Genomic DNA, 23,585 nt, shown 5'->3' on the forward strand with positions numbered 1-23,585 from the left:
AGACATTACACAATTTTTAAAAATAGGTTTTTGAGTTGCAACAGCGCTCTCTTCGGCATAGCATTGTCAGCGGTGCAGTTCATCAGAATACAGCTAAGGTGTGCTAACTAGAAGGCGCTGGTTAACTATTATATTCAATAATTAACTTTTGACTATTACCATTAGCATCCTTAATTAATGAGAGGCGCGTAGCCCACTGTAAGCAATATCCATATGAGTTTTTAGAATTTCAAAAACGCGGTTACCCTCGGCGCTATGGCCCCAACAAATTTTGGCTATGGCTATGAGCTGCGTTCACTGGTGAGGTTTCTTCACCTGCAAGCTTCTTGAAAGCGCATGTGTTTTGGCATGATATAGGCAGAATTTGTTGGGCCACAACGACGAGGGTAACCGTGTTTTTCGAAATTCGAAAAACTGATATGCAGAGTACATACAGTGAGCTACACGCCTCTCAATAATTAAGGAGCCTAATTGTAACACTTCAAAGGTAAACTGTTCAATATCAGTTAACCAGCCTCCTAGTTAGCACGCCTTAGCTGTATTCTGACGTACTTGTAACTGCGCTCTTGTAACTGCAAAAGCCTATTTTTAAAAATTGTGTAATGTCTTAAGTGTAACACCGTGTATATTTCATAACTAATAGAAATGGCTATAAGTGTCGCAGATGCTTGCATTCTACAACGTGAGATGTCCATTAGAAGAATAACACCCAAGAGAGCCCATGCCACGCATTATTCAACTTTCTCCTACATCTATCTGCACAATCTAGGAATGATACATTTCAAGACCTTATGTGCTTAACCTAAATACCCCCTGTTAGGTCAACAAGAAAAAAATATTCAAAAAAATGCTAAACATACTAATTACGAGGCAGGAAAATTTAACAGCAGGTAACCTTTGGAGTGCAGCCAATTCGCTTCTTCCTTTATGACAATGTATATAACTCAGTATGACGAGACAACTCCTAAAAAACTTGACATACTGATCTGTACCCAGCATAAACTCTGGCACACAGTATATCTATGTGCATGTTGGGAAATATGCCAAAAATAGAATAGTTTCTATAATGCCATTCAGCTTCTGAAGATGTTTCTTCTAAAACAAAGCATAGTGGCAACCAAATCTTGCGGCCTCTGCTGAGGAAAGGCCACACAAGATGCACACCCAGGAAAATGTCGCGTCTGTTGCAAAAGTTCATAATCCACTGCGACATTAATTTCGATGGCGTGCTGGACTATAAAGTTTTGCAACAGACAGTACATGTCACTCCCTTTAAAGAATGAGAGTGGCCAGTTCACACTCTTCAATCATCTTGGTAAAGCTATTTTCACGAAACATGCATCGCCAGAGTTCTCTACAGTGAGTCATGGATTCTCAAACTGGGCTCTATGGAACCACTGGGTTCTATGGAGTTTCTTATGGAGTATGGAATCAGTGGGCATGTTCGCTAAGTATTGTATAATGACCTCTTATGAATTCAAATACGTAAATTTTGTTCTAGACTTATGATTCAACTAATCTTGCATTTGCACCAGGAGAATCTGTATTTATTTTCAACGTGTGAATGTCCTATGTATGTTGTTAAGTATCTTAACCTGAGATCTGCTGAATGCCTTGTGAAGGGGGGCACGAATCACGTCAAGTAATGGTCTTTCACTTTTATTCGAGCCCTTTCCGCTTCGACAAAACCAAACTTCAAAACTACTTTCTGGGTGCCTCAAACCCCTAAATCCATGCACGTCCTTAATTAGTTTATAAATGTGAAAGCACTCCTAGCCCCTCTCCCCGGGTTTCAGTGGTGAATGTGTGTGAAGCCTCTGAGTAGCAAGTGCAAATGCCTCACTCGGTCAGTGGACACCTCAATCGCCCTGTGAGTAGGTGGTGGTATCCACATACATTTGAAGTCAAGAGTTTGACGGAAGCCCGTCTGGTCGGGATGGGACATGACGAAAAATGAACGGCACCGACCAAAAAAGAAAGATGGAATGACGTTTCGCCTCCCACACGGGAGCCTTGTTCACAATCAAACATGATTTCTAGAAACATGATTCAACTAATCTTTATTTTGCACCAGGAGGATCTGTAATTATTTTCGACAAGTGAATGTCCTGTGAACAAGGCTCCCGTGTGGGAGCCGAAATGTCATTCTATCTTTCTTCTTTTTTTTGGTCGGTGTCGTTGATTTTTCGTCATATCCACATGCAAATTGACAATTGAGGCAGTTATGCGTCTTTCCTCTTCTCAAAAGCAGTAAAAAGCAGTGAAAAGTTTAGACTCTTGATTTTGATTTGACCCGAAAGATGCGGGTTCGATCCCGGCCGCGGCGGCTGAATTTCGAAGGAGAAATTCTAGAGGTCCATGTACTGTGCGACGTCAGCGCACGTTAAAGACCCCCCAGGTGGTCGACATTTCCGGAGCCCTCCACTACGGCGTCCCTTACAGCCTGAGTCGCTTGGGACGTTAAACGCCAACAAACCAAACCAATCTTGATTTTGACGAAAGGAAAGGCGCATAATTGGCTCCCTGGTTCAGTGGACACCTCAATCACTCTTTGAGGCATGTGGTGGCAGTGTCCACCTTTAAAAAGCCATGCTTTCGCACATTATTCCGCGCTTAGCAATGCTAAACTGCCAGCCATTTTTTTTTTGTGGGGACAAACTGCACTTCAGTTGCTCATAGCACATGGTGTCACTACAAAGCCAGTCATTCACCCAACACAGTTGAAGCTCACTGCATACAAATCCCTAGTTAGACCGATTTTGGAGTATGCGTCATGCATATGGGACCCCTACACCAAAACAAATACAGATGAGTTGGAAAAGGTACAGAGAATGGCCGTCCGTTTTATTTGCAACCGCTAGAGATGAACAGATAGCGTAACACAGATGATTAATCTCTTGGATCTTCAGACCCTCCAATCCAGACGCACAGAATACAGGCTTAAGTTCTTGTACCTCCTGTATAATAATAAGACAAAAATAAACAAGACTCTCTACCTTACCCCTGCACCTCGAGCTAACACACGGTTTAAGCACTAGAAAATCTTAAAAGAATGCCAGGCTTCTATCGATTCATTTAAATATTCCTATTTTCCTACGACTGTGTCCGACTGGAATAGGCTGCCTCAGAATGTTGTCGATTCTCCCGACGAAGTGGAATTCATTGCTGCTTTGAAAAGTTTGAATGTATGACTTTTTTTCTTTGACTTTGTTTTGTATTTTTGGTATCATTCATGTGTTTCCCACTCCTGCTTGGACTCCAGAAGGAGTCTGCAGTATTCCTAAATAAATAAAATAAATAAATTACTTTTTGAACTAGGGCTGCGGGGAGACCTGGCATATGCATGTGCTTTTCTTTTATTATTCACGCCAGGCAGCAAAAAGGCAGAAGTCAAGACATACATGGTTTTACAGCACCTTTTGAAACCTGTCCCGGTTTCCCGAGGCTTTCAAAAAAGGCTGACGACCCCTCTCTTAAAGTGTTTCATAACCCACCAGAAAACTAAACCCCAAACATGAGAATCCTGCCAACAGGGTCTTGTTGCCATGCCGAAACACTGCTTTGCCGGCGACGAGCGAGAGCTGTTCGAAAATAGCTCGCCACGCGGGAATGTTTTTGCTGCCGCAAATGACTGGCACAGCTGCAAATGAGTGTGCTACACACGTGCCACAGGTGCTGCCACAGGTACAGGAAACAATGACCGATGGGAAACGGCAGGTCGCTCCACACGCTTGCCCGTGCACGGCAGCTGTATGCTGCAAACACCACAAAACCTGAACGGTTTCATGCAGCAGCTGAGAAATACACGACAGCTATGAAACTACTTTTTTCCTTTTTTCTTTCTGCACTAAAGTCCCTAGGCACCCACTAATTCTCTGATAGACCGCAGAGGTAGGCTCGAAACACAGGAAACTGCAAATTATGATGATAGCGGATTTTAAAGGACTATAGACACCAAATTTTTGCTTGCGATGTGCTAGCCATTTGTATACATGAAGCACCCTGTGGTATTTGTGCACGACCGCTAAACAATTTATAATTGAATTTCTTCTTGAAGCTGTTTCGGTTCCGTTTTTGAGTCGAACGATGGGTGTGACGCTTAGCTGGTGTTTAAGTCACGTCAGGCATAAAAATCGGCTATATAATTGGTGACAGGTCATTTTTTGTCATTCCAGGTGTTGTAATAGGCTGGATTAAACATCGTAGTGAATTAAAACTACATATCAGCGATTATGTTATAGTTTTCCTCGTGGATCATGTGACCAACACATCAACTTGACAACACAGTCGTCGTTCAGTTGGTGAAACCGAAATAGCATGAGAGAAGAAATTCAATTGTAAATTATATAGTGACTGTAGGCAAATGCCACCCGGTAATCGTTGTATTCTAATATCTAACGCATCGTTTCACAGAAGAAATCGCGCAATAAAATTAGGTGTCTATAGTCCTTTAAAGGTGCGAGGATAGCTTTAGCCAAGCAGCGTCATGACACAAGGTATTTTCATCTGAGGAAAATTGGGTCGAGACCCATTTCCCAAGCACCCTAGTAAGCCGAACACCAGGCAACACTGGGGATCAAATCCCGGAGCCCCCGTACGCACAACTGCAAATTAAAAGCAGCTGATATTTGTTAATGCTGGCCGCGAGGCATGATAATCTTTGATTTACACTGTCAGACTTTTGACCAACAGTGCTGTGACTATTGCTTTTTCTAAAGCATTCCTAAAAAGTGGTCCCAATGTCTATGTGAGCCTCTCAAAGACTTTCCAAACCACAGTGACAGTATTGGAAAGTCTGAACTTCCTATCTGGGTTGTCTAGCGTTAGGTTGAAAGTTCTGACATGGAGGTGAAATTGCCAGTAGTCAATGCTTTTCAGTTTCTCCCAAACTAAATGTCTTAAACAATACAGACTGAATGCAAAAATAGCAATTGTGCAGTTATTAAGCCTGTGAGGTATTTATGGAGGCCTTAGAATGTGAATGAAACACAAGAACTTGCATTCCCACTGAGTACAAACTAAATTCTTTTAAATCCTCTGTTAGCCCCGCCATGGTGGCTCAGTGGTTACAGCACTTGGCTGCTGACTCGAAAAACGTGGGTTCGATCCCGGCCGCGGTGGATGAATTTCGATGAAGGCGAAATTCGAGAGGCCCATGTACTGTGCGATGTCAGGGCACGTTAAAGAACCCCAGGTGGTCGAAATTTCCGGAGCCCTTCACAACGGCCTCCCTCATACCCTCTGCCGCTTTGGGACGTTAAACCCCCATAAACTAAACCATAAACTAAATCCTCTGTTAGTTTCTGTGAAGCTGTACAAGCTTTCTCTGCTGCCTTCCTATGAGCAAATGTTAGATATTATGTCTAGAGATTTCGAAAGCATCTGTTACATGTATAGATTGGAGAAAAATCGTACTTCTGCAGCCAAACTAATATTTCCAGCAGACTGCTGGCCAAGCCAAGTACAAAGTTTATGCATTTTGTTTGGGTGAATTCGATAACTGCAGCCCCAATTTTACACTTATGTAACTCCATCAAGCACAATGACTTTGCTAAGCTATAAGTATTATTATTATTTCTCTGCCCAAATGCATCTGACTACAACATCGCCACTGACTACCAAACGGCGGCAACCTGTACTTTTCAATAAGAACGTCACAAGTTTAAATCAACAAGCGGGAAAAGTCTTAAATTCTATTTTCTCAGGGATAGATGCAGCATTTGCTGTTGGACAAACGACGTCAACACACCCAGAGAGAGAGCCAAAAAGTTAATTTTTACTGAGAGCAATCATTGGGTAGAGTTGTCCTTAATTATACCCTAAAAACCTAAGGAAGATTAGATAATGGGGGTCATGTAAAACACAGGATATGGGCACACAATATCCCACGAAGAAGTTGGTTTAGTTCGGTTTGGTTTATGGGGGCGTTTAACATCCCAAAGCGACTCAGGCTATGAGGGACGCCCTAGTGGAGGGCTCCGGAAATTTTGACCACCTGGGGTTCTTTAACGTGCACTGACATCGCACACTGCACGGGCCTCTAGAATTTCGCCTCCAAAGAAATTCGACTGCCGAAGCGGGGATCAAACCCACGTCTTTTGGGTCAGCAGCCGAAAAAATATAAAAGAGCCTGCCAAATCGAACCAACAAGTCGTCGGGAACTTGGCAAACAAACTTGGATGAAGAACAGTTTGCCCAATGAGCTGTGGACACCTCTCAATCCCTTTTTTTACCTTGCAAAGAGAGACCTAAATATGAAACAAAATTGCGACGCACTGTGGATTTCATTTGAAATTTTTCAACAAGCATCACACGACTGATTTGAAAAGCACCGCAAGAGCTGTGAATGCAAGGTTATGACGATAAAAATTAAAATTATTTGCGGCTTTCTTGTGACACCCATAACTTAGATACAATACCAGCCTAATGAAGTAACTGAAGTATATACACCAAATTTTTCATTTTTCATGGTGCATTCTAGCTCTGCAATGAGCTGTGTGAGATTAAACATGGATCACGATGTGAAATTAATCAGCGCTTAATAAATAATTTGTAACTTTTTTTTTTCCTCTGTAGTTTCAGTTTCAGTTGCCAGACGATGGTTGTGACATCGTAAGTGGATATGAGATCATGTGAGACATACAAAAACTACCATATAACCGCTGCTTTACCATTTGAATTCCTTCAAACTCTTACACTAAACTGTTCCGCAAGAAAGAATAGCAGCAAGTGAACAAAGAGCTATTATATCGCAGTTTTCTCGGCTGCTGACCCGAATCCCGGCCGCGGCGGTCGAATTTCAATGGAGACGAAATCCCAGAGGCCCGTGTACTGTGCAACGTCAGTGCACGCTAAAGAACCCCTGGTGGTCGAATTTTCCGGAGCCCTCCACTACGGCGTCCCTCAAAGCCTGAGTTGCTTTGGGACATTAAACTCAAATAAACCAAATCAAACCATATCGCCGTTTTGTATGCCTCACGTGATCTGGTGCTCAATGGTGACGTCCCAATCGTCTAGCGACTGCTGAAACCGGAACCGAAACTAATGAAAGAATAAATTCAAATATAAATTAGGTACCCAGTGCAGGCGAATTTTACGTCCTGGTTCGTGTTTTCCAATGTCTTACACATCATTCGAATGCAAGAACACACTATGAAAATTTTGGTGTGTCTAATGCTTTAAGCACTCTTACAAGCCTTGCAAGTCCAAGATTGCAAACAGTGGAGGTTCATAAGGAAACTACATTGGTACACCAGCAAATATTGTCGAAAATGCAAGCATAGTTCTTCAAGTAAGCAGTTAATATGCGTAAACATGGCCGGCATCCACTTAGCACGAAACACTGCCGCAAATAAAACATTGTAGCTACCCTAGAAGAGTAGACTCTTGGGATGAATTGCAAATTTTAGACTGAAAAACTGATGGCAACCCAAAACAACAATGAAAAAGACACAACAGACCAAATGCGTGCCTTATCATGCCCTTTGTTCGTCCTGTTAGGCAGCACAAAGCTTATCTAACCTAAAATTATAACTGCAATGTAGCATGCTTTAAACCCTGCAAGGCACAGCCGTGATCTCTGACTGGTTAATAGACACAGCTGTCTGGGAATACCTTGGCACTCATTTTAAAGTGAACACAGCAGGAACTCAGAGCTCAAAGTCCCATCAGCTCTCTTACAAGGAGTGGATCATTTGCTGAGGCACGCATATTGCATATGCAATCAACCCCTCTTGAAAATGAGGTAATCGAAAGCGCGAAAGAATTCTAATAAATAAGCGACACCCATACAACGATGTTATCGGAATCACACCCAAGATGACGCAACGTAACGAAACACTGCAGAAATGACATTGCCCATTCCCTACATCCCCACATGCAATGCCGAGTAAAACAACCTGGCCATTTCTAGCACATGTCAAGCTGTTACAACATCGACAGTGGTTCCGCACTGCTGTAGTTAAAAACCATGTCGTAAGAAAAAACCAGTAAACAGCTTCAAATACACTTGCCGATTTTTCTCGAGCAAAATGAATCCGAGTAAGGTACTCTCTACACCGAGCAGAAGCCTTCTAACCAGTCAACTTCGGAATGACTGGCGGGAACAGCTACAGCGGGCTACCGGCGTTTTATCGAGCTTATCAAAGCGCAACGCCGATTATCTGTTATCGCGTCGAGGTCGAGAGAAAGTCCCAACTCGTGCCCTCAGAGACACAACACTCCCGTCACTTTAGAGGAAGAGATAGATCGAAAGAGGAGCTCCATTCAAACGTCACATTGAGCGTCACTGGCGCGTTGCCCGTTAGCATCCTCGATGGAGACGACAAACAAACCAGGGCGCAGAGACTCACGAAATGCTTCCGCGTCTTCCGATCCGGTGACAGTCGCCAAATCGGGACACTTGACAGACACGGTCCTCGTCTCTACTTAGCGTTTCAAGTCGCGGCGCTCAGTGAAAGTGGTTCCGGCGACTCGCAACGGCATTTAAGGTCACGCGCAGATAATAAGCCGCGTAAACGCGCGACTCCAGTGACGTCCAGTAGTGGCGAGAGTCGACGACAGCTGTTTCCTCATGTTCGGAGCAGACCGGAGACATGCCAGCGAGCGACTCGCGTACCGCGGTAACCGGCGGAACTAGACCCGTCTCAGGGTTTTCCTCACCTTCGGGCGACGCCGGACTTTGAAGGGAATGAACGCTCTGCTCTAGGGCGACGCAGTAAACACTAATCACAGCAATTTTTTCCTTCTCAAACAGCCACAGGAAACCTGCACCGGCATTTCGAAAGCAACCGGATCAGAAGCAGCGAGCTCCAATGGCTACGGCTCTCGTCGACTCGCGACGGCTCGCCGGCTTCGTTTTGATTTTTTTTCGGTTTTGATATCGGTTTCGCGTGGATGGAGTTTTTCTTCCGTTGATGGACGTATGGAAGCGATGGAGGATAGGAGAGTCGCCTTTGAAACAGGGTGGTGGCAGTTCCCACTATGCTGGCCAGCAGACCAAGTCCTGTCCACATACCTTTGAGGCTCACGTTCATCGCCTTAGGTCTGCTGGTTTACCGCTGGCCCTTCTTCAGGCTGTCGTTGAGTCCCTGTTGAAGTCCTTCCGCCCAAACTCAAAACCTCGGGGGGCGGATGCACAGGAGAGGCGGAAGTATGAAGTTATGCTCTATGTTCACAGGGTCTCGCACGGCCTGAAGAGGGTCGCCGGAAAATTCGGCGTTGAGGTCATTTTTTCTGCACCTTGCAAGTTGTCGCGTTTGTGCAATTTGGCGAGAAAAAAAGAAGGTTGTGTGTGCATTAACCACAGGAATAAGTTCGTACAGTGTACATGCAATGTAATTTATCAGATTCCCCTGAGTTATGGTAGGTTCTACATAGGGCAAACTAGCCGCTGCGTCAACATTAGATTATTAGAGCATGCAAATTCCTTAGATGGTTCAAGGGGGCAGCATCTGCCTAAGCATGGTCACACTTGCAAGCATGATGACAAAAATTGTAATCCGCTTTTCGATAGGACTAAGAAAAACGGACGCTCGAGGGATAAGAAAGAGCGGGAAATTATCAAGGCCTTGGAAATCGTGAGATTAGGGCCTGACAAGTGTGTTAGCGATGCTTCAGTACACCTGTACCGCAAGGAGTTCGGGTTCCTTGATTCCACGAGATGAGCGCGGCTTTTTTTTGTTTTTGGGGTTGGTGCGCATATGCGCTCTGCTGCTGAAGGAAAGAGGAGTTGGAGGAATAAATCAGTTCTCAGTCTGCATTTGTCCCGTGCGGTTCTCTTTGTCTTGTCCCGTCCTTTTGCGCAGTTACTTTTTGTTCTCATAATAGTATATAGTCAGTGCTCTGCATACGTTGGCATTGGCAACGCTGTGCCATTTTAAGGAAACGAAGTGCGATAACCTAATCCCTGGGTCAGTGGACGCCTGAATCGCGCTTATAGGTACGTGAGGTGATGAGAGAGAGAGAGAGAGATGTGGGCTGCAGGCATTGACAACGTTGTGCCAGAAACGCGGCGCTAAAGCCGTAGGCCATCGGCGGTCATTGTGTTCATTGGCGTTGACCGTGTTTTCCACTCGATCATTTTAAGGAAAGGAAGCGCGCATAACTGGCGCCCTGGGTCAGCGGACGCCTGAATCGCGCTTATAGTTACGTAGGGTGATGAGAGAGATATAGACTGCATGCGTTAGCGCTGATTGATTGATTGATTGATTACAAACATCTTTATTTCTTCAATATTCTTAGAACATGTGGGTGGGCCGCCTAGTCCGGTAGTCCACTGGCTGCTGCTGCAGCGCTGGCCCTCCCCACCAGCCAGTGCTGACGGTCAGGATCATCGCTGAGCAGAATAGCCTCCCACTGCTCCTCCGAGGGGTTAGGAATGGGGTCAACTAAGGGATTATATTGGCATGCCCACACCATATGGTAGAGGTTATAGCTACCTCTCCACAATGTGGACACTGCGGAGAGTATAGTGTAGGGTACCACTGGTGTAATTTAGCTCGTGTTGGGTATGTGTTGGTTTGTAGTCTCCTAAGGGTGTTCTCTTCTAACTTGTTGAGGGATTTGTGTGGTGTTGGGTACTCCTCCCGGGCTGTTCTGTATGGCGCGAGATTGTCAGAATACACTGCTGAACCTATTTGGTCGTGGTGGTGGTGAAAAACTTTAATTTACAAAGAGAGTTTGAGGGTCAAGAAACCCTGCTACATGGTCGGTATCCTTAGTCCGGGACACCGCATGACGAGGCCCCGTCTCGCGCCCGCTTTACTAGAGCCCTTTGAGACTCCAGTGTGGAGCAGTTGAGGAGGGCAGTCTCCCATGCCTCTCGGGTGGGGGTGGGGGAAGGGGGAAGGTGAGGATTCCGAGTACATGCCCACACCATGTGAAAGATATCGCAGATCTCTTCACAGTGCGGGCAACGCCCATCTGTGTTCGGATCGAAGTGTTTTGCTATGGCAGGACAGAGAAGAGTTCCTGTCTGCAAGCGCCGCAGAGTTCGCTCCTCCGCCTTACTCAGCCCCTTGGCAGGTACTGGGTAGAGACGGTGGCTGTCGCAATGATGAATTAGGATTTCGCGGAACCGCAGAAGCGGTTTATGAGCTTCTGAGCCAGGAGAGCTAGGATGAGGAGCCCGGTGTGTGAGCGCTCGGGCGGCCGCATCAGCGGCCTCATTGCCTCGTAGACCCTGGTGGCCAGGTGGTGGTGGTGGTGGTGAAAACTTTTAATTACGGAAATAGAGTTTGGGAGCCACAGAGTGGCCCCGCTACATGGTCGGCGTCCCTAGTCCGGGACACCGCATGACAATGCCCCGTCTCTAGCCCGTTTCACCAGAGCCCTTTGGGACTCAAGCGAGGAGCAGTTGAGAAGGGCAGTCTCCCATGCCTCTCTGGAAGGGGTAGGGGAAGGGGGGAGGTGGGGATTTTGAGTACATGCCCACACCATGTGGAAGATATCACAGGTCTCCCCACAGTGTGGGCATCGCCCATCCGTGTTAGGATCGTAATGCTTTAAGATTGCAGGACAGAGTAGAGTACCTGTCTGCAGGCGCCTTAAAGTTCGCTCCTCCGTCTTACTGAGCCCCTTTGCAGGGGCCGGGAAAAGGCGGTGGATGTCGCTATAATGCGTTATAATTTCCTTGAATCGCAGCAGCGGCTGGTTAGTCTCCGAGCCAGAAGAGCTGGAATGAGGAGCCCGGTGAGTAAGCGCTCGGGCAGCCGCGTCAGCGGCCTCATTACCTCGTAAGCCCTGGTGGCCAGGAGCCCAAATGATTCTTTTGGGTGTTGGATCAGTGGCAGTCCGTCTTAGAATACAAGCAGCTAAGGGGGAGATCTCCCCTGCCAAGTAATGATCACATGCTTTTCGGGAGTCCGTAATGATGATTCTCGAATTGGCGTGGGCGGCAGCAAGCGCTATCGCTACTTCCTCGGCTCGCATTGAATTCGGGGCTCGAAAAGAGAGTCCATCAACGTGCATTTCCTGGTGAACGACAGCGGCCGTGTAAAATCCCGTGGGCGATGGGCCTGCTACGTCTACATAATATACACCAGGTCGGGAGCCGTGAGCCCAGATCACTTTTGTGCGAGTTGGATCGGCGGGAGCGCGTCTTAGAATTTGGGAGGCAAGAGGGGATATTTCGCCTGCAAGATAATGTTCACAGGCCCGGCGAGAGTCCGTGATAACTGTTCTCGATTTTGGATCGGCGGCAGCGAGAGCTATTGCGACTTCCTCCGCTCGCGTTGAATTTGGGGCCCGAAAAGATAGGCCATCGACATTCATTCCCCGGTGGACTACGGCAGCCGTGAAGAATCCCGTGGGCGACGGCCCTGTGATGTCCACGTAGTAGACGCCCTCTTTATATCCATACTGCCTCTCAAGCGTGCGAACCCGCGCTTGTCGTCTGCCTTCATGTGAAGTCATGTCCATGTTACGAGGGAGCGGAGCGACCAAGAGCATGTGGCGCCACAGCACCGGGATGTTCTCCGTCCCCTCTGGTATGCATGTGTGTTGGATGTGTAAGCGGTTTAGCATGCGGCGCCCAGGAACCGTCTGCGATAGCCGCGTATATTGGTTCACGAGGTGGGCCTCCCGCAACTCCTGATAGGAGTTTACCACTCCCAACGCCTTCAGTTTGGCGTTGGAGGTAGCCACCGGGAGGTCCAATGCTCGCTTTGTTGCCTTCCTGATGATGGTCGCGGCACCCTTCATGGTCATCAGGGGGTGACGCCCGGTATAGAATAGCTCGGGCATGCCTGTGGGCGGCTTCGTTTCCTCCTGGTAGTTCCAGGTGACCGACAACAATAAGCGAACTCTCGCGATCAACCATTATAACTGGCACCTGCCAGGGTGGCAGGGTGGGTGAGGACTTTAATGTAGTACATATAAAGGCAAACAGGAATTTTTTACCACTTATGCGAGAGAACATTCCGTTCCTCTCGCTCGTAACGCCTCCCACGGCTGTGACAACCACGCGAAATACTCGCACAGACCTCGTCTTTGAGAACCAGGCAAGTCGAGCCTATATATCCATCTATTTCTCCGGCCGCAAAGCTTCCTTCATGACAATCAAGAGCTCTGAGTGGAGTGTTTCTTGAAGAAGGAATATGTGTGAAAAATTACGAGTTGTCTGTAATTGTACATTCGGGGACAAAAGCCTCTGGATCACGTGTTCCTCTAACGAAGCCGATAGCTCTGCTATTAGTCGGCGGCTGGAGACCACACTTGTGGAGGTAAAAGTTGAATTTTTGTTCTTTCATCTCCACATGTGCGGTCTCCAGCCGTTGTCTGATAGTAGAGCTGTATGCTTCGTTTGACGAACACGCGGTCCGGAGACTTTTGTCCCCGACTGTACATACATGTCTTGGTCGAATTCTTTGCCTCAATGTATCCAGAAGCTAAAACAGCTGATGAGCGGCTCTCAAATTTCGCATTAGGAAGTAACCTACTCGTCGGCAATTTTAAGGCGAAAGCCTTTAATGCCTCATACTGTCATGACCAAGGAATGTTAGCCAATGTGTCCGCGTTTCGGCGTCACTAGAAAAATAACTGTGTCGAGGCTGGGAATCGAGCCAGGGCCTTTGGCATTTGAAGTGTAGACGCTACCACTCTGCCACGAATGCTCAGGGTTTGAGCATGAATAAAGGCGCATCTAGTGAATGCATGGGTTTCATAAATAAAATAAAAGAAATAAATTTAATAAGAAGAAATAGACAAAATAAAAGAAGGAAAATGAAATAAGAAAAGAAACAGAAACAAAAAATAGAAAATATGAAACCTAAAAAAATAAAAACAAACTGCGCTAGGAAACGCTTTCGCCTTGCAGCACTTTAGAGAGCCAAGTGCCCCCTGCAATTTTTCTCAGCAGGTATTTCGCAGCAGTATGTTGTTCTAAGGCGAAAGCCTTTAATGCCTCATACTGTCGTTAGCAGCGGTGTCGGCAGCCGTGTCGGCAGATGTGTCCGCGTTTTGACGGGTGTCCACCGAGATATGCGAAACAGTTACTGCGTAATTTCCTTTCCTCAGATACAATTTTCATTTTTTTCATTACGGCCCATCTTTCTTCTTTCACTCCCACTTCCTCCCTTCCCGTACGGTGCGGTTCGGGTGTCCACCGAGATGACAGAGAATTACTGCGCCATTTCCTTTCCTCAAAAAGCGTTGCGTTCAAAGGACCAGGCATCGCGCCGTACGGGTGGTGGCGTTCCGTGGACTGCCTGGCAGCGCACAACACGCTGGTCCTCTTCGATTACCCGCCTCTGGCAGCCCGCGGGCTGCTTCCGGGCTGCCCGAGCGCGGCGCCAGGCTGCAGTGTAGCCAAGCGTTGGATTTTCTCGGGCTGCTCCGCGCACTTCCGGTGGCTGCCCGGAACGCGTTCGTTTTTCTCTGGCTGGGCTGCCAGCTGGCAGCCCGACTCGCCAGGACGATTTTGTGCTGGCAGCGCTCGGGCTAATAGCAGACGAAGGAGAGGTGTATGGTAGCGGAAGCGGGAAGCTCGTGCGGCCATTTTTATATGGACTAGAAGGACCGCGGTTCTTCATGCGATGTTTTGCGCGGTGCAGGCGCTTGTTTCGACTAGGCCACTGTGCATATCGACTGTGTCGCGTGCAATGGAACCTTTTGCGGTATTCCTCGCTTTTTATTGGTATGTTTTGCGTGCGTATGCGCGATCATAATTCGATCGTCTCACCACCTCGCAAGCACAATTGCTCGCATACTCCTGATTCACACAATACTGAGGCTGTTAATTTCGTGGGCACGGCTGATATTGCGATGATGTTCGAGGCCTTTCACGAGAGCAGCCGCAGATTCCAGTTCTGAGTCCGCGTTCAGACGCGCGCAAATAATATATTGCTGAACGTGTGTTAGGAAGTGTTGGTTGAGCGCGATACGGGAGCGTATTGCGTTTGGCGCAGTGCAAAAGCGGATATGCTGCGAAAAACGCTTGACTGAAACATGTCCTTTATTAAAAGCCCTCACGAGCACATTGCTCGATGCATCTCTGCGGGCAAATATATGGCCACAGTTGTTGCTATTACGGCAGCCGACCAAGTGTTGATTCTGTCGTCGCCAACTGTTGTACAGCTTGATGCTCGGGTCTTTTGCCACGTATGCTCAAAATATTTGAGCAGTATCGAATGCATGCATCTCCTCGCGTTTGGCTCATTAAAAAAAGAGAGAGAGATAAAAATAAGCCCTTAGCGCTGATCATCATGCAAGCACACGCGGAACGTTAGGCGCCGACACGCAGGGCTTTTATTGTAGCGCCTTCTATTCTAATGACAGTTCTCTGCTATATTTGCTATATTATTACAGGTACGATACGCAGCTAAATTTATACAGTACACCCGCTTGTTCTACGTGAACGTTCAACAAGCTGATATGCTCTTTTGTCGAGATTATGCATGCATTCCTTGCCCACAGCAAAAGCCGGCGGCCGACAGACAACAGTTGAACGAAACGTATCCCGATTCTTTTCTGCTTGCAGCCTACAGGAAGCAGGCTACGAGCGTAGAAATCGTAACGACCACAGAAGAGTCAATCACCATGCAGGATCGATCGGTGGCGGTCATACCAGTAGTAAGCAAACACGAAATAATCCGAGAGTACGGCTTGTCGTTTGATAAACAACGCACGGGCAGTTTTTCCGTCCTATGTGGTGTCGCGTGAAGCACGTTAGATTGCGATTGCTCATCGCATGCTTTTGAGAATTTCTTGAAGCTTACACAGTACACTGTGCACCGAAGGCCCACGCTCGCGTTGTCGTCGCCGACGTACACGAGTGCGAGCATGATCAGCATGATCGCGTGCGTAGCAATGAGACGCAGCAGAACGCGAAGCTAGAGAGAGCACCTGCCCTCCGTGATCCGCAACTTGCTTGCCGCCGTGATTGCCGATTGGCTGGTTCCGGTGGCCGCCAGCCCACGTGACCAAGATGCGGTTTCCTGTCAGAGGCGAACTTGCGGGCAGCCAGCGGGCTGGCCGAGCGCGGTAAATCGAAGAGGCCCGCTGTTGCGTTCCACTCCTAAAGGGGAAGCTTAAGCGTCATTAACTAGCAGTTAATTAGTATTTGGTCATCAATCAGTAATAAGCCACTAATTAATAATTTGTCATTACTTCGTCATCAATTATGTGTGACGTCATCCAGTGGTGACGTCACCAGTGTCACATAGGCAAAGTTGTGCGGAAAACTCTTCCGTCTCTCACTCTCTCCTTCATCCCTTCCCTCACAGCCCGATCGGGGTGTCTACCGAAAGCTATATCCGCCACTTCGCCCTTTCATTTAAAAAAACTTCCTAGTCTCCTTACTGCTGGTGAGTTGTCTTGCTTCGCTTCATTTTCTCCTGGCAACGGTAGCTTGACAGCGACATTGCTCACGATAAAAGGCGTTCGTTTTTTGAGGAGCCAAATGCGAAGAAATCATGCCTGCTGCTGTCGGAAGATGCAGCTGATCTTATTTGAGAGCAGATGAAAACTTAGTCAGTGACCTCGTGTGTGTTTTCTCACAGGACTTTCAGGCGGTCGCAGAAAATGTTTTGGCGAGGGTAGTGATATAGTGTGTGTCTTGTCGGATGTGTCGGAGGCAACCTTAGACGAAGTTATCGCACATTCGTTTCTTTTGACCTCTGTCATGAGTGTGTTTGCAACGTTCTGTTTGTTCAGATCCCGGCCGCGGCGGCAGAATTTCTTTGGAGGAGAAATTCTAGAGGCCCGTGTACTGTGCGATGTCAGTGCACGTTAAAGAACCCCAGGTGGTCGAAATTTCCGGAGCCCTCCACTACGGCGTCTCTCATAGACTCAGTTGCTTTGGGACGTTAAACCCCATAAACTAAACTAAACTAGAAATGGGTAAATTGGTTTTTGAGGAAAAGAAATGGCGCAGTGAAGCGCCGTAAGAGAAAGTGGAGGTCTGCGCAATAATTTCGACCACCTGGGGTTCAGCACACGGGCCACTATTGCATTTCGCCTCCATCGAAACGCGGCCGCGGCGGTCGAGTTCGAACCCGGGACGCCGCCTCGGTGGACGAGCACCTTAACCACTGAGCCACCGTGGCGGGTTTTCAGGCGATCGCAGAAAAATTTTACCGAAGACACTATGGAAATTCTAAAGTGTGCTTGGCGAAAGCCTTGTGGTCAACCCACTGCCGCTTCCCCGAGCAGCTTGGCGCATGGCGGGCTTCCTGCATGTGCGGTTTTTGTTGTATTTGGTGACTGCGGTCGCTTTTTTTTATTGTAGTGTTTTAGAGTGCAGCTTTTTGGCGCCCGTTTCGCGGCGTCGCCGTCGCCGTTCGGCGTTCACTGCCTTCATTGGCGTCGGCGCTGACACCGATCATTACACTCCGATTTTACACTCCATTTTACACTCCGATCATTTAAAGGGAAGGAAGTGCGCATAACAGGCTTTCTGGGTCACTGGACGCCTGAATCGCGCTGTTGTGTTGTTGATGCGGCCATATTAGCCGTTGCCTAGCAACCGTCGCGGTGGACGCCCGAACCGCACCGTACAGGAAGGGAGCAAGTGGGAGTGAAAGAGAGACAAAGAGGGGCCATAGCGAAGAAAATGGAAATTGTATTTGAGGTTGACATGATTGAAACTTACGCGTCTGGAGCGGGTCTTGAATGCTCGCACTCGAAATCGGAACTGCTGGTTCTTAGAACCAAACCACGCGGTAGAAACGCAAACCTGACCCCACCGACCCCTCTCAATGTATATGTGCAAGGACTTCCGGTCAAGGAGGTCCAAACCATACGCATACTCGGTATGTACATACACAACAATCGCAAAAACACCGAAACAATCAACAGACTCACTGCCACGGTCAATCAGACTGTGCGGGTAATCAGACGGATCTCCAGCAAAAAACGAGGCATGAAAGAGAAAGATCTATGTCGACTTGTGCAGGCTTTCGTGCTGAGCAGGATCGTCTACTCCCTCCCTTACCTGAAACTGCAGCTGGCGGAAAGAAACAAGGTCGAAGCTACAATCCGGCAGGCCTACAAGGCGGCCCTTGGGCTCCCGCAGAGTACGTCCACGGAGAGGTTGCTGGCCCTTGGGGTTCACAATACTCTTTCGGAGTTGTGCGAGGCGCACCTCGTTTCACAGCTCGGACGACTCACTCGTACGAGCGCGGGAAGGGCCCTCCTATACAGACTAAAGATGTGCGAACAGCTCCCAGAGAGAGTCTCGAAAACGCAGTTACCGACGCACATCAATAAAGCTCTTTTGATCAAACCCCTACCCAAGAACATGCACCCCACGCACCACGAAGGCCGACGAACAGCGAGGGCTCGCGCACTACACACCAAATACAGCCGACACGACAACGTGGCGTACGTGGACGCAGCGGAATACCGACAAACCCCGCGAAAAGCGTTTGCAGTGGTCGCGGTGAACGGGAACGGCGCCCCGTTGGCGGCCGCGTCGATAGAAACCACCTCCTCCGAGACAGCGGAGGAAGCGGCAATAGCCTTAGCTATAGCGAACACGCGTGCAGATATTATATTCAGCGACTCCAAAACAGCCATTCGCAATTTCGCGAGGGGCCGTATCACATCTACCTCACTCCGCATCCTTCAAAATACCCGCCTTCCGATTAGAGAAGTTGAATTGATCTGGGTTCCGGCCCACTCGTCTAATCCGGGGAACGAGGCGGCTCACGCGCAAGCCCGAGGTTTCGTCGACCGGGCAGTGAGCGCGCCCTCCGACCCGAATTTCACGAGGGACGGGTTAATCTCATTTCATGACATCACCCATCACTTTAGGCTGGAGAGGCGCGCATATCCCCCTCCCCACAAGTCGTTAACAAAAGCGCAGGAAGTCACCTGGCGCCGTCTTCAAACACGCTCCCTTCTCAATCCGGCTCTGCTTGCCCTCATGTACCCTGGCCAGTACGATCCAAACTGCCATAAATGTGGTGGAAGGGCCACCTACGACCACATTCTGTGGAATTGCGCAGATGATCCGCCTCCGGCGGAGTTGATACAGCGCCCTTCTCCCTAGCGGTGGGAGGCCGGGCTGGTCAGCTCGGACCCCAAGATCCAAGTGCGGGCAATCGAGCGGGCCAACGAGGTCGCCGCTAGCCATGGGCTAGCGGCCATCTAGTACGTGCCTCCGCAACCTGCTCTCGACGCAATAAATGTTTTACAATCCAATCCAATGTATTTGAGGTGAAGGAAATTAAGCAGTAACTGTCTCACATCTCTCAGTGGACACCCGTAATCGTTTGTAGAGGAAGAGAGAAAGTAGGAGTGAAATAAGAAGCAGAAAGAGGGGCCGTAACGAAGAAAATCAATTTGAGGAAAGGAAATTACGGAGGAGGTTGCGCCGCTGCGCGGAGGAGAGGCCACAGTTGGCACGATTCCAGCGCGCGGACGGACACCGCGAGCATGAGCCATTAGAGGCTTTTGCCTAACATTTCGGAGAAAACGGGCTAGGGGCACTCGGGTATCTGTTACAGCCGGCGTCGTAGCCTTGGCGGTCGCGGTTGTTGCGACGTGCGTCTGTTCTCTCTATCTTTCCCCTCACGTCTTTCAACTATCCTCTCTCTGCACGTGGCAGCGATTGTGGCTCAGCCGGAGCCAGTGGGCAGGCCTGTGCAATTTCTTTTTCATCAGTCGCAGAAAGCCTGGACGCTGCATGGCGGTTCAAGCAAGCGAACGCGCGTCGCATCGGTTCCGCACATTTTGACCAATTTCGACCAGACCGAATCATTCTCGCCACCGGATTTTCTTCGGAACGGAAAGATATCAAGTGCTGGATCCCCAGGATAGAAATTTGAAGCGGTAGGACCAGTTTTCGGCTTTCTACCGGACTTGAAAGTTATACAGCGGGCGCCGGCCCGCTAACCCTAACGGGCCACCCAGCTCGACATCGTGAGAGCATGGGCCGCTAACCTTGTCGACGACGCCGACGCCTTGCATCGACGCCGTTTCAACGACAGACCAAATGGCGGGCCCAGCCAAGACAACGATGTGCCACTACAATCACCAAACGTCCTTCTCAACGAATTACAAGAGATGGATGAAGACGACTTCGGCGACGCCGACTTCGGAAGTGAGGACGAGATCCCGTCTGACTCCTCGTTGGGCTGGGCTCCCCCGCTTGCCTGGCGCATACTGGAATATAGCTGTCGATCTGAAGATCCAACTCCACGCAACCTGATTTGGGCCCCCGGTCACCAGGGACTCCAGGGAAACGAACAGGCCGATCAGGCCGCCCGCGCACTCTCTCCCCGGGCTATCTCCCTGTCCTTGGAAGGGTACTCCCAATCAGACAATCTGGCCATTACATTCAAACAAATCACCGATTACTACAAGGAGGAGCACCGGCGCTACCCGGCCCCTTGTAAGGGTCTGGATCGCGCTGACGAGCGCCTCCTCATCAAAATTCTTACTAACACTGTACTGTGCCCGGCGGTGCTTAAACATTTCAATACATCCTTTGATGGCGCGTGCCAGTTCTGTGGGGAGGTGGCTGACACCTTCCACATGGTTTGGGCGTGTCAGTCAAACCCATCTATCCCCCCCAACCCCAACCCCACCAGAGAGGACTGGGAGGCGGCCCTGCTCGGCTGTCAGGACCTAAAGACCCAAAAGGCCTTGGTTCACCGGACGCGGGCGGCGTTGCTTGCCAATGGGGCCCCGGAATAGGGGCTCCACCTAGTATTGTTAGGGGAAAGGGCCAATAGGGCCTACCCCAATCACCTCTCTGTAAATATTTATTGTATTATAAATGTTTTTCACCACCACCGTCGAAGCCAGCCGGGTACAACAACGATGCCAGCTGGGAGCTTGCACAATCCAAGCGCCAGAGAAAACTTCAAAGGCGAAAAGAACGCAAAGGCACGGGAACGGGCCCGGCCGCCAAACCTCACGATGGAAAATTACCGGGTGATGCGACCGGCTGCAACAACAATGGATCAAGGGAGCAGAGCAGGCCTAGGCGAAGAATGCCGCCACTCCCCAGAAGCGACTACAAGATCATTATTCGACCTAAGAAAGGACTCATGGTGAAGTCCCTCACCACCCACCAAGTAGCGCACGCCATTGTCATGGCGTGCGGCCAGCAATGCAAGGACGAGGACCTACTTGTAAGGCTTCGCACCGGATCCAATATCATTATCGTTAGCACCCCGCACGAGCAAACGGCCCAGCTAGTGCGGCACATTACCCGTCTCAAATTCGACGGAAAGACTTATGATGTAAACGCTTACGTGGCAGCACCGGAAGACGTCCTGCGCGGCGTGATCCACGGTGTAGACCCAGCTACCCCTCCTGAAGAACTCAAAGCACACTTACGAGTCAGAACTCAAGGAGTGACCATACTTCAGGCAAGGATGCTCGGAAAATCCAAGACGGCAGTGCTCACGTTCGACGGCCCGGTCTTGCCGAAATTCGTCATATATTACGAAGGAGAAGTACCATGCTACCAGTACCGCCCACTAGGCAAGTGTGTTACGTCTGCTTCCAGCAAGGACACCGCTCCGACGTCTGCCCCACACCGAACATTATTGTGTGCGGACTGTGCGGAGTTTCAAACCCGCCCGACGACCACGAGTGCGCGCCCAAGTGCATAATCTGTGGCGAGGCACACCAGACCGGATCCAAGGAGTGCCGAGAGAGATTGAAAAAAGCAAGGCCAAAACCCACAGGAGGAAGAGGACGGAGCGACCAACGCGGGCGACCACCCAAGCGATGGCTCAGCTCAGAGGGAGAGACATCGAGGAGCCGATCGAGGTCCAACTCCTTCCCGCCTCTACCACCAGCCGGCCCGCAGGAGGGGGAGAAACAAGAGAAAAAGAAAAAGAAGAAGCTTTCCCAGACAAGCGGCGGCAAGGTGAGCTGGGCTTCTACCACTGCTTCGCACTCGGTAGGAAAGGGTAGTGACATAAACAACACAAACAACAAAGACAGTCGTGTCACAGAACCGAAGGACGCGAACAGCGATGCGCTCAGACGCGAGCTAGAACTGGCTCGAATCAAACAAAACGAGCTCGAACGCAAAGTTGAGGAACTCACAAAAACACTAAAGGAACAACAGCGGGAACTCGACACGACTAGAGCCCTTCCAAAACGACAACCACAGGCATCGCAAGAAGGAGACCTTGAAACACGAATGCAACAGATGATGCAGCAGATGATGCAGGATATGATGCAGCAAATCCAATCGCAAATGCAACAGATGCAAGTACAATTCCAAGGGCAAATCTCAGAGATCAGAAGCGCTTTTCGAAAACAAAAACATACCGAAAACATTAGGGAAAGGGCGTACAACCGTCCAGCGCTAACAGCTTTCGCAAGCGAACAAGGCAACAGCAGTAACGCGTAAACATGATCAATACGTATCGGCAAGAACAAGAATACTTAGATATTTGGCAATGGAACTGCAGAGGCTACCGCAAAAAGCAGGCCCTCTTAAAACAATATATAAACACACAACTCACACCTCCTGATGTAATTGCGCTCCAAGAGACCGGAATCAAGCCGACCTTACAAGGGTACGAGGTTTACGAGAGTCAAAACGAAGGTAAAGCGGCCGTCCTAGTCAGCAAAACCATTACAGCCATCAGGCACGATACCATCGCCGACACCGACGTTGAACACGCGCTTGTTGAACTTATTCTGAAAAAGCGAAAGGGACGCCGCACGTTCTTACTGAACGTGTACAGCCCGCCGAGACAAAAAAAAGCCAAACTCTTCGAACTGTTTTATGGAGCGCACAAGCTGGCCAAAGAAAATGCACTCATCATCGTAGGAGATTTCAACGCCATGGACAGGAGTTGGGGATACCAGAAAGAAGACATCAAGGGAAGAACATTAGTGGAAGTAGCGGAATACTTTGGCTGCAGTCTAATCACAGATCCTGCGACCCCCACGAGAATCGGGAATAGCGTGAACACGGACACATGCCCGGACCTCACCTTCGTAAGGAACAGCAGGGAGTCACAGTGGGAAAACATGATGGAAAATCTAGGCAGCGATCACTTTATCCTCCGGACACGAATAGCATCCGACACCATAAGACGCCAGATTGGACAGGCGAAAATCACTGACTGGAACGCGTTTCGCGGGACTTGCAACAAATCTGAAGGCGGTATCCAATCACTGGAGGAATGGAGCGGCATGCCGAGAGAAACGCGACAACGATGCACAAAAAGTCTAAGGAGAACGACAGCAACGCCTGAAGTAGACGCCCACCTCCTCAGACTATGGGAAGCGAGACGCAGTCTCACCAAAAGATGGCGGAAGCAAAAACACAACAGGAAACTAAAACTAAAGATAGCAGAAATTACGCCAAAGGCGGAAGAATACGCGATGCAACTCGCGAAACAAAATTGGGAACAACTCAGCGACTCACTCAGGGGAACTCTAGGCACGGCCAGAACCTGGAATCTCTTAAGAGCACTAATCGATCCGACCAAAATAAAATCAGAAAACAATAAAGCCATCCACCGGTTCATCCACTCCTTCGAGGGATCAGACATCGCCCTACTGTAGAAGGCACGAGAAAAATGTTTCGGCGATCACAACCCCCCGCGATACCAAGGAACGTATCGAGGAGCCGAAAACGAGAAACTCGACCGCCCCATAACTGT

At 49.0% G+C, this 23,585-nt stretch overlaps 1 protein-coding gene across 3 annotated transcripts in view; it reads right to left on the reverse strand.

Moving 5' to 3' along the window:
- Nucleotides 1–8,803, reverse strand: part of LOC149327930 (mitochondrial dicarboxylate carrier-like) — a 34,785-nt gene extending 25,982 nt beyond the window's left edge. The window contains exon 1 of one of the 3 annotated variants that reach the window (XM_089562946.1): nucleotides 8,662–8,803. The gene's annotated coding sequence lies outside the window, so the exon portion shown is untranslated. Of the gene's footprint in view, nucleotides 1–8,012; nucleotides 8,182–8,351; nucleotides 8,576–8,661 lie in introns of those variants that run through there. The other 2 variants (XM_089562948.1, XM_089562947.1) reach the window with 2 other exon arrangements.
- Nucleotides 8,804–23,585: the final 14,782 nt, after the last annotated feature.

Source organism: Amblyomma mixtum, chromosome 10 (assembly GCF_055824585.1).
Source record: "Amblyomma mixtum isolate Tamu chromosome 10, ASM5582458v1, whole genome shotgun sequence".
Classification (NCBI taxonomy): Eukaryota; Metazoa; Arthropoda; class Arachnida; order Ixodida; family Ixodidae; genus Amblyomma; species Amblyomma mixtum.